This window comes from Rhinopithecus roxellana, chromosome 17, assembly GCF_007565055.1.
Source record: "Rhinopithecus roxellana isolate Shanxi Qingling chromosome 17, ASM756505v1, whole genome shotgun sequence".
Taxonomy (NCBI): Eukaryota; Metazoa; Chordata; class Mammalia; order Primates; family Cercopithecidae; genus Rhinopithecus; species Rhinopithecus roxellana.
In genome coordinates, this window is record NC_044565.1 from 31,672,613 (window position 1) to 31,682,300 (window position 9,688).

The 9,688-nt window shown below is 39.8% G+C and overlaps 2 non-coding genes across 2 annotated transcripts; both read right to left on the reverse strand.

The window, feature by feature from the left end:
* Window positions 1-1,135: 1,135 nt before the first annotated feature.
* On the reverse strand, window positions 1,136-1,242 carry LOC115894498. The gene has a single exon (XR_004054603.1). It is a non-coding gene; the product is annotated as a U6 spliceosomal RNA (small nuclear RNA).
* A 72-nt stretch (window positions 1,243-1,314) lies between these two features.
* On the reverse strand, window positions 1,315-1,420 carry LOC115894395. The gene has a single exon (XR_004054523.1). It is a non-coding gene; the product is annotated as a U6 spliceosomal RNA (small nuclear RNA).
* Window positions 1,421-9,688: the final 8,268 nt, after the last annotated feature.

Here is a 9,688-nt window from a genome sequence, read left to right on the forward strand (position 1 = left end):
TTTTTAGGGGAGATGAATGGACCTAAAGAACAAATAGAAGCTTGAGACCAAGTTCATCTGGGTTCTGAGTGTGGTGTCCACATCAGTCTTCCTTCCTGGAATATACATTGATTTCCTCTAATTAATGAAATATCTAAGGAAGGGTATCACAACAATTGGATATTTCCTGAAAGATTCAGTCTTTAGGCAGATAGGGTAACTTCAGAGAAAGCCCTTCCTTTATTTGGTATTCTTCACGTGCTTTGAAGTCCAAAGAGTCATGTTTTGGGGCATGATTTTTAAGTCCCCACTAAGGTTTCAGCTCTAGTAAGTTTTCATTGTCTCTGTTTTCCTGTTGGTCTCTCTAATTTGGGAGACAGGGATTTGTCCTATGACCTCATGTCTCTGATGGATCTAAGACAATATATTCAGTTTTAGTGTGTTCAGCTTTTTATTTGGTATTAGGATGAAACGGTGACTTCCAGTTTTTTTACATATGAGACTGGAAGCTGAAAGTCCCACTGTTGTTTTGAAGAAATTTAATGATATGTCTGTGAAGGATTAGGACTTCTGGTTTTGGCCTCAGTCCAACAGAATAAACCCCTCCTCATTTTTGGCTTTATAGAACACAGCCTACCTACTTCTTCCCCATGTTGATAAATAAAATCTACATATGATATGCCCAAACAGTGTACTTGGAAACTTCCATATGATATGCCTGATCAGCATACATAGAAATTTCCACATGACATTGCCAATCAGAGAACATAGATTCTTCCATGTGATATATCTGGGCAGTATACAGAGAATTCTACTATATGACATACCCAACAAGTATACATAGGACCTTCCACGTGGCATGCCCAACAGTATACCATCCATATAACATGCCGAATTAGATATATAAATTTAGGTCAATAGTCTCATTTTCATGATAAGACTGTTGGGAAAGCACTTTAATAGGGAAAGAGGAATCCTGCTAGAATTTAATCAATCTAATCCTTCCTTCACAATCATGAACTCATATCTAATGAGCAATAGGTATGCAAGGAACAGAAACAGCAAAACAGAAAAGGCCCAAGACAAGGAAGTAGAACACAGACCTTGATAAACTGAATAAATCACACATTAAAAGATATGTTTAATTATTATTATTTTAAATATGGAATGCTTCATGAATTTATGTGTCATCCTTGTGCAGGGGTCATGCTAATCTTCTCTGTATCGTTCCCATTTTAGTATATGTGCTGCCAAAGTGAGCACAAAAAATGTGTTTTTTAAAAATAATAATCTACTTAGTCTCTTCACAGCTACACAAGAAGATATTGCATTTTTTTTTAAATAGAATGTATCAAGTATTTACATGCCACCTTGTGCAGGGGTCATGTTGATCTTCTCTGTATCATTCCAATTTTAGTATATGTGCAGCTGAAGTGAGCACACATAATGCAGTTTTAAAGAAAAGTAGAATGATAAATTAAAAGGGGCAATGGGAGGATAAGAAAAAATTCTTAGAAATTAAAAGTATGTGATTATCAAAGAGAAATCAAAAGAACACTAAAGCATTAATAAAATAAAAATCTGTCAGAACAAAAAGAAAATGCAATATATTCACTCTAGCAAAATTTCAATCAAAACAGTAGAATGAAATGTATTGTCTTCAGGGTTTTTAAAGTGAATTATTTTAACTAGCGTTCTGTATTTAAACTGAGTAACAATTAACCACAAGGACAAAATTAAGAATTTTCTGCATGCAGGATATCATAAAATTTACCTTTAATGCACTTATTTACCAAGAAAAAAATAATTGAGAATATGTTCTAGGAATAGTAAAATATAATCTAAACATATAATCAAAAAGACAAAAACAATAATGTATAATTATGAGAGGAGAGAAATGAAGAGAAAGTTTAGAATACAAGGTGTGCAGCAGGCTTAGATAGCAATTCATTAAAAACACAAAGTGAAATTGTGTTCCCATTAACAAATTATATATTTGAAAGCTGAATGAACTTAGTGTTATGGTGCAGGCATAGTATCTTTTTTTATTTTCAGTGGAAAAATGTAAACAAGGCATTTAAATTTAAGGAAAACCGAAAAGTTGTTTGAGTAATTGGAGGTCTGAATTCTGGGGGGGAAAAAAAAAGTCAATTTTTTAACCTGGTAGTAGTCAATCCATGCTAGAGCTAGCAAACAATTGGGAAGTGGGGAGGAAAATAAAGAGAAGTAAGGGAATGTGGTGCCACTGATTTTTTTTTTTTTTAATTTTCTATGGTGGGAATTGAAGACACATTTTGTAGAAGTTGATGCATTAAGAAAAAGAAGTTGCATTGTATTACCTATCCTAAAGATAGAAGGCGATCTGAACATTCTAATATCGGTTGCCAAGACTATTGGAGCATAGGGAAGAGAGGTATTAGAAATGTAGGTGAGCTAGATTTTTGAATTTCAAAGCAAGGAATCCATAGTTATTATTAGGTTTTGGCTAACCAAAAACACATATGGAAAAAAATATAGTATTTGGAGAGAAACAGTTGAAGATGTTTACCTCTAGGGAATGATAATTGGAAAGAACATAAGAATTTTGTACCATCTGTTTAGTTTGAGTTGTTTTTGTTTTTGTTTTTTTTATCATGTGCGTTTATTATTTACTGTAAAAGTCAGGGTCCTGTCAGGAAGTGAAGGCATATTCAAACTGAGTAACTCATGGAGCATTTAATTAAGGGATTATTTATTATAATTTTGGTTTCTCCATATCTACAAACAGTAGATAGTGTTCTATCCTGGCTTAGTAAAAGTAGGGGCTATTACACCTCCTAGGTCTAAAGAATGGGAGGGAGTGGTCACCAGAACTGGGAATTATTATAAAAGCTATATGGATAGAGCAGCCTGACAAGAAGGTGGCATGTGCAAGAGAAATACAGCCAATCTACAGTGACGTGGAAGAGAGGAAAGACACCAGTGGAATAATTACCCTGACTCCATTCTCCTTTCACTTTTCATGTTTTGCAGGTTCCTCCCATGACTGACAGCTTAGAAGCCAGAGGTCAAAGGAGCCTATCAGTCAATGCACTCCACGCAAATATGTCCAGGGAGCAGGATAGAACAAGGTATAAAAGGGTGGAACTCTATCTAGAGGAGCAAAATGAAGATATCTAACACATTGACATTAATAAAATATGTAGACTGTCATTACAATGTGTCAAATTTACACAGAAAAATAATCACAAAATAATCAATGTCATAGTCAACTATTGGTGGTGTTTTATGCCAGGTGCACTTTAGCTGGTTAACTGGAGGATTTGAGTGAAAGTACATCTTTTTTTTTTTTTTTTTTTTTTATTATACTTTAAGTTCTAGGGTACATGTGCATAACGTGCAGGTTTGTTACATATGTATACTTATGCCCTGTTGGTGTGCTGCACCCATCAACTCGTCAGCACCCATCAATTCATCATTTATATCATGTATAACTCCCCAATGCAATCCCTCCCTCCTCCCCCCTCCCCCCTCCCCATGATAGGCCCCAGTGCGTGATGTTCCCCTTCCCGAGTCCAAGTGATCTCATTGTTCAGTTCCCACCTATGAGTGAGAACATGCGGTGTTTGGTTTTCTGTTCTTGTGATAGTTTGCTAAGAATGATGGTTTCCAGCTGCATCCATGTCCCTACAAAGGACGCAAACTCATCCTTTTTTATGGCTGCATAGTATTCCATGGTGTATATGTGCCACATTTTCTTAATCCAGTCTGTCACAGATGGACATTTGGGTTGATTCCAAGTCTTTGCTATTGTGAATAGTGCGCAATAAACATACGTGTGCATGTGTCTTTGTAGTAGAATAATTTATAATCCTTTGGGTATATACCCAGTAGTGGGATGGCTGGGTCATATGGTACATCTAGTTCTAGATCCTTGAGGAATTGCCATACTGTTTTCCATAATGGTTGAACTAGTTTACAATCCCACCAACAGTGTAAAAGTGTTCCTATTTCTCCACATCCTCTCCAACACCTGTTGTTTCCTGACTTCTTAATGATTGCCATTCTAACTGGTGTGAGATGGTATCTCATTGTGGTTTTGATTTGCATTTCTCTGATGGCGAGTGATGATGAGCATTTTTTCATGTGTCTGTTGGCTGTATGAATATCTTCTTTTGAGAAATGTCTGTTCATATCCTTTCCCCACTTTTTGATGGGGTTGTTTGTTTTTTTCTCGTATATTTGTTTGAGTTCTTTGTAGATTCTGGATATTAGCCCTTTGTCAGATGAGTAGGTTGCAAAAATTTTCTCCCATTCTGTAGGTTGCCTGTTCACTCTGATGGTAGTTTCTTTTGCTGTGCAAAAGCTCTTTAGTTTAATTAGATCCCATTTGTCAATTTTTGCTTTTGCTGCCGTTGCTTTTGGTGTTTTAGACATGAAGTCCTTGCCCATGCCTATGTCCTGAATGGTACTACCTAGATTTTCTTCTAGGGTTTTTATGGTATTAGGTCTAACATTTAAGTCTCTAATCCATCTTGAATTAATCTTCGTATAAGGGGTAAGGAAAGGATCCAGTTTCAGCTTTCTACTTATGGCTAGCCAATTTTCCCAGCACCATTTATTAAATAGGGAATCCTTTCCCCATTTCTTGTTTCTCTCAGGTTTGCCAAGATCAGATGGCTGTAGATGTGCGGTATTATTTCTGAGGACTCTGTTCTGTTCCATTGGTCTATAGCTCTGTTTTGGTACCAGTACCATGCTGTTTTGGTTACTGTAGCCTTGTAGTATAGTTTGAAGTCAGGTAGCGTGACGCCTCCAGCTTTGTCCTTTTGACTTAGGATTGTCTTGGCAATGCGGGCTCTTTTTTGGTTCCATATGAACTTTAAAGCAGTTTTTTCCAATTCTGTGAAGAAACTCATTGGTAGCTTGATGGGGATGGCATTGAATCTATAAATAACCTTGGGCAGTATGGCCATTTTCACGATATTGATTCTTGCTATCCATGAGCATGGTATGTTCTTCCATTTGTTTGTGTCCTCTTTGATTTCACTGAGCAGTGGTTTGTAGTTCTCCTTGAACAGGTCCTTTACATCCCTTGTAAGTTGGATTCCTAGGTATTTGATTCTCTTTGAAGCAATTGTGAATGGAAGTTCATTCATGATTTGGCTCTCTGCTTGTCTGTTACTGGTGTATGAGAATGCTTGTGATTTTTGCACATTAATTTTGTATCCTGAGACTTTGCTGAAGTTGCTTATCAGCTTAAGGAGATTTTGGGCTGAGACAATGGGGTTTTCTAAATTTACAATCATGTCATCTGCAAACAGGGACAATTTGACTTCTTCTTTTCCTAACTGAATACCCTTGATTTCTTTCTCTTGCCTGATTGCCCTAGCCAGAACTTCCAACACTATGTTGAATAGGAGTGGTGAGAGAGGGCATCCCTGTCTTGTGCCAGTTTTCAAAGGGAATTTTTCCAGTTTTTGCCCATTCACTATGATATTAGCTGTGGGTTTGTCATAAATAGCTCTTATTATTTTGAGGTACATTCCATCAATACCGAATTTATTGAGAGTTTTTAGCATGAAGGGCTGTTGAATTTTGTCAAAAGCCTTTTCTGCATCTATTGAGATAATCATGTGGTTCTTGTCTTTGGTTCTGTTTATATGCTGGATTACATTTATTGATTTGCAAATGTTGAACCAGCCTTGCATCCCAGGGATGAAGCCCACTTGATCATGGTGGATAAGTTTTTTGATGTGCTGCTGAATCCGGTTTGCCAGTATGTTATTGAGGAGTTTTGCATCGATGTTCATCAGGGATATCGGTCTAAAATTCTCTTTTTTTGTTGTGTCTCTGCCAGGCTTTGGTATCAGGATGATGTTGGCCTCATCAAATGAGTTAGGGAGGATTCCCTCTTTTTCTATTGATTGGAATAGTTTCAGAAGGAATGGTACCAGCTCCTCCTTGTACCTCTGGTAGAATTCAGCTGTGAATCCATCTGGTCCTGGACTTTTTTTGGTGGGTAGGCTATTAATTGTTGCCTCAATTTCAGAGCCTGCTATTGGTCTATTCAGGGATTCAACTTCTTCCTGGTTTAGCCTTGGGAGAGTGTAAGTGTCCAGGAAATTATCCATTTCTTCTAGATTTTCTAGTTGATTTGCGTAGAGGCGTTTATAGTATTCTCTGATGGTAGTTTGTATTTCTGTGGGGTCAGTGGTGATATCCCCTTTATCATTTTTTATTGCATCTATTTGATTCCTCTCTCTTTTCTTCTTTATTAGCCTTGCTAGCGGTCTGTCAATTTTGTTGATCTTTTCAAAAAACCAACTCCTGGATTCATTGATTTTTTGGAGGGCTTTTGTGTCTCTATCTCCTTCAGTTCGGCTCTGATCTTAGTTATTTCTTGCCTTCTGCTAGCTTTTGAATGTGTTTGCTCTTGCCTCTCTAGTTCTTTTAATTGTGATGTTAGAGTGTCAATTTTAGATCTTTCCTGCTTTCTCTTGTGGGCATTTAGTGCTATAAATTTCCCTCTACACACTGCTTTAAATGTGTCCCAGAGATTCTGGTATGTTGTATCTTTGTTCTCATTGGTTTCAAAGAACATCTTTATTTCCGCTTTCATTTCGTTATGTACCCAGTAGTCATTCAGGAGCAGGTTGTTCAGTTTCCATGTAGTTGAGCGGTTTTGATTGAGTTTCTTAGTCCTGAGTTCTAGTTTGATTGCACTGTGGTCTGAGAGACAGTTTGTTATAATTTCTGTTCTTTTACATTTGCTGAGGAGTGCTTTACTTCCAATTATGTGGTCAATTTTGGAATAAGTGCGATGTGGTGCTGAGAAGAATGTATATTCTGTTGATTTGGGGTGGAGAGTTCTATAGATGTCTATTAGGTCTGCTTGGTGCAGAGATGAGTTCAATTCCTGGATATCCTTGTTAACTTTCTGTCTCGTTGATCTGTCTAATGTTGACAGCGGAGTGTTGAAGTCTCCCATTATTATTGTATGGGAGTCTAAGTCTCTTTGTAAGTCCCTAAGGACTTGCTTTATGAATCTGGGTGCTCCTGTATTGGGTGCATATATATTTAGGATAGTTAGCTCTTCCTGTTGAATTGATCCCTTTACCATTATGTAATGGCCTTCTTTGTCTCTTTTGATCTTTGATGGTTTAAAGTCTGTTTTATCAGAGACAAGGATTGCAACCCCTGCTTTTTTGTGTTCTCCATTTGCTTGGTAGATCTTCCTCCATCCCTTTATTTTGAGCCTATGTCTCTGCATGTGAGATGGGTCTCCTGAATACAGCAGACTGATGGGTCTTGACTCTTTATCCAGTTTGCCAGTCTGTGTCTTTTAATTGGAGCATTTAGTCCATTAACATTTAAGGTTAATATTGTTATGTGTGAACTTGATCCTGCCATTAGATATTAACTGGTTATTTTGCTCGTTAGTTGATGCAGTTTCTTCCTAGCCTCGGTGGTCTTTACATTTTGGCATGTTTTTGCGATGGCTGGTACCGGTTGTTCCTTTCCATGTTTAGGGCTTCCTTCAGGGTCTCTTGTAAGGCAGGCCTGGTGGTGACAAAATCTCTAAGCATTTGCTTATCTGTAAAGGATTTTATTTCTCCTTCACTTATGAAACTTAGTTTGGCTGGATATGAAATTCTGGGTTTAAAATTCTTTTCTTTAAGAATGTTGAATATTGGCCCCCACTCTCTTCTGGCTTGTAGAGTTTCTGCCGAGAGATCTGCTGTTAGTCTGATGGGCTTCCCTTTGTGGGTAACCCGACCTTTCTCTCTGGCTGCCCTTAAGATTTTTTCCTTCATTTCAACTTTGGTGAATCTGGCAATTATGTGTCTTGGAGTTGCTCTTCTGGAGGAGTATCTTTGTGGCGTTCTCTGTATTTCCTGAATTTGAATGTTGGCCTGCCCTACTAGGTTGGGGAAGTTCTCCTGGATGATTTCCTGAAGAGTGTTTTCCAACTTGGTTCCATTTTCCCCCTCACTTTCTGGCACCCCAATCAGGTGTAGATTTGGTCTTTTTACGTAATCCCATACTTCTTGCAGGCTTTGCTCATTTCTTTTTCTTCTTTTTTCTTTTGGTTTCTCTTCTCGCTTCATTTCATTCATTTGATCTTCAATCGCTGATACTCTTTCTTCCAGTTGATCGAGTCGGTTACTGAAGCTTGTGCATTTGTCACGTATTTCTCGTGTCATGGTTTTCATCTCTGTCATTTCGTTTATGATCTTCTCTGCATTAATTAGTCTAGCTGTCAATTCTTCCACTCTTTTTTCAAGATTTTTAGTTTCTTTGCGCTGGGTACGTAATTCCTCCTTTAGCTCTGATAAGTTTGATGGACTGAAGCCTTCTTCTCTCCTCTCGTCCAAGTCATTCTCTGACCAGCTTTGATCCGTTGCTGGCGATGGGCTGCGCTCCTTTGCAGGGGGAGATGCGCTCTTATTTTTTGAATTTCCAGCTTTTCTGCCCTGCTTCTTCCCCATCTTTGTGGTTTTATCTGTCTCTGGTCTTTGATGGTGGTGACGTACTGATGCGGTTTTGGTATAGGTGTCCTTCCTGTTTGATAGTTTTCCTTCTGACAGTCAGAAGGACTGTCTGTTGGTCTGTTGGAGATTGCTTGAGGTCCACTCCAGACCCTGTTTGCCTGGTTATCAGCAGCAGAGGTTGCCGAAGACAGAATATTGCTGAACAGCGAGTGTACCTGTCTGATTCTTCCTTTGGAAGTTTCCTCTCAGGGGTGTACTCCACCCTGTGAGGTGTGGGGTGTCAGACTGCCCCTAGTGGGGGATTTCTCCCAGCTAGGCTACTCAGGGGTCAGGGACACACCTGAGCAGGCAGTCTGTCCGTTCTCAGATCTCAACCTCCGCATTGGGAGATCCACGGCTCTCCCCAAAGCTGTCAGACAGAGTCGTTCGCGTCTGCACCGGCTCCCGCTACTTCCCCTGTTGGTCTTCAGCTGTGCGCTGTCCCCAGAGGTGGAGACTACAGAGACAGGCAGGCTTCCTTGAGCTGCTGTGAGCTCCACCCAGTTCGAGCTTCCCAGCGGCTTTGTTTACCTACTTAAGCCTCAGCAATGGCGGGCGCCCCTCCCCCAGCCTCGCTGCTGCCTTGCGGATAGATCGGGGCAGACTGCTGTGTTAGCAGTGAGGGAGGCTTCGTGGGCGTGGGACCCTCCCGGCCAGGTGTGGGATATATTCTGGTGTGCCTGTATGCTTACAGCGCAGTATTGGGGTGGGAGTTACCCGATTTTCCAGGTGTTGTGTGTCTCAGTTCCCCTGGCTAGGAAAACGGATCCCCTTCCCCCTGCTTCCAGGTGAGGCGATGCCTCGCCCTGCTTCAGCTCTCGCTGGTCAGGCTGCAGCAGCTGACCAGCACCGATTGTCCGGCACTCCCTAGTGAGATGACCCCAGTACCTCAGTTGAAAATGCAGAAATCACCGGTCTTCTGTGTAGCTCGCGCTGGGAGTTGGAGACTGGAGCTGTTCCTATTCGGCCATCTTGCTCTGCCCCCTGCCTTTTTTTTTTTTTTCAAGAGAAAGCGAGAAGTTAAGGAAACATCTGAAGGGCAATGGGCAAGTGATGCCTGAAAGGTACTGGCAGAAGATAAATGGTATGTTATTTTAAGCCAATAGAAAGCTTAATCCTGTGAGGGAAACTCTGGGAAATGTACACCATATGAGTCAGAATTACTCCAAGAATGAGGGAGCTAGGACACTTAGCTT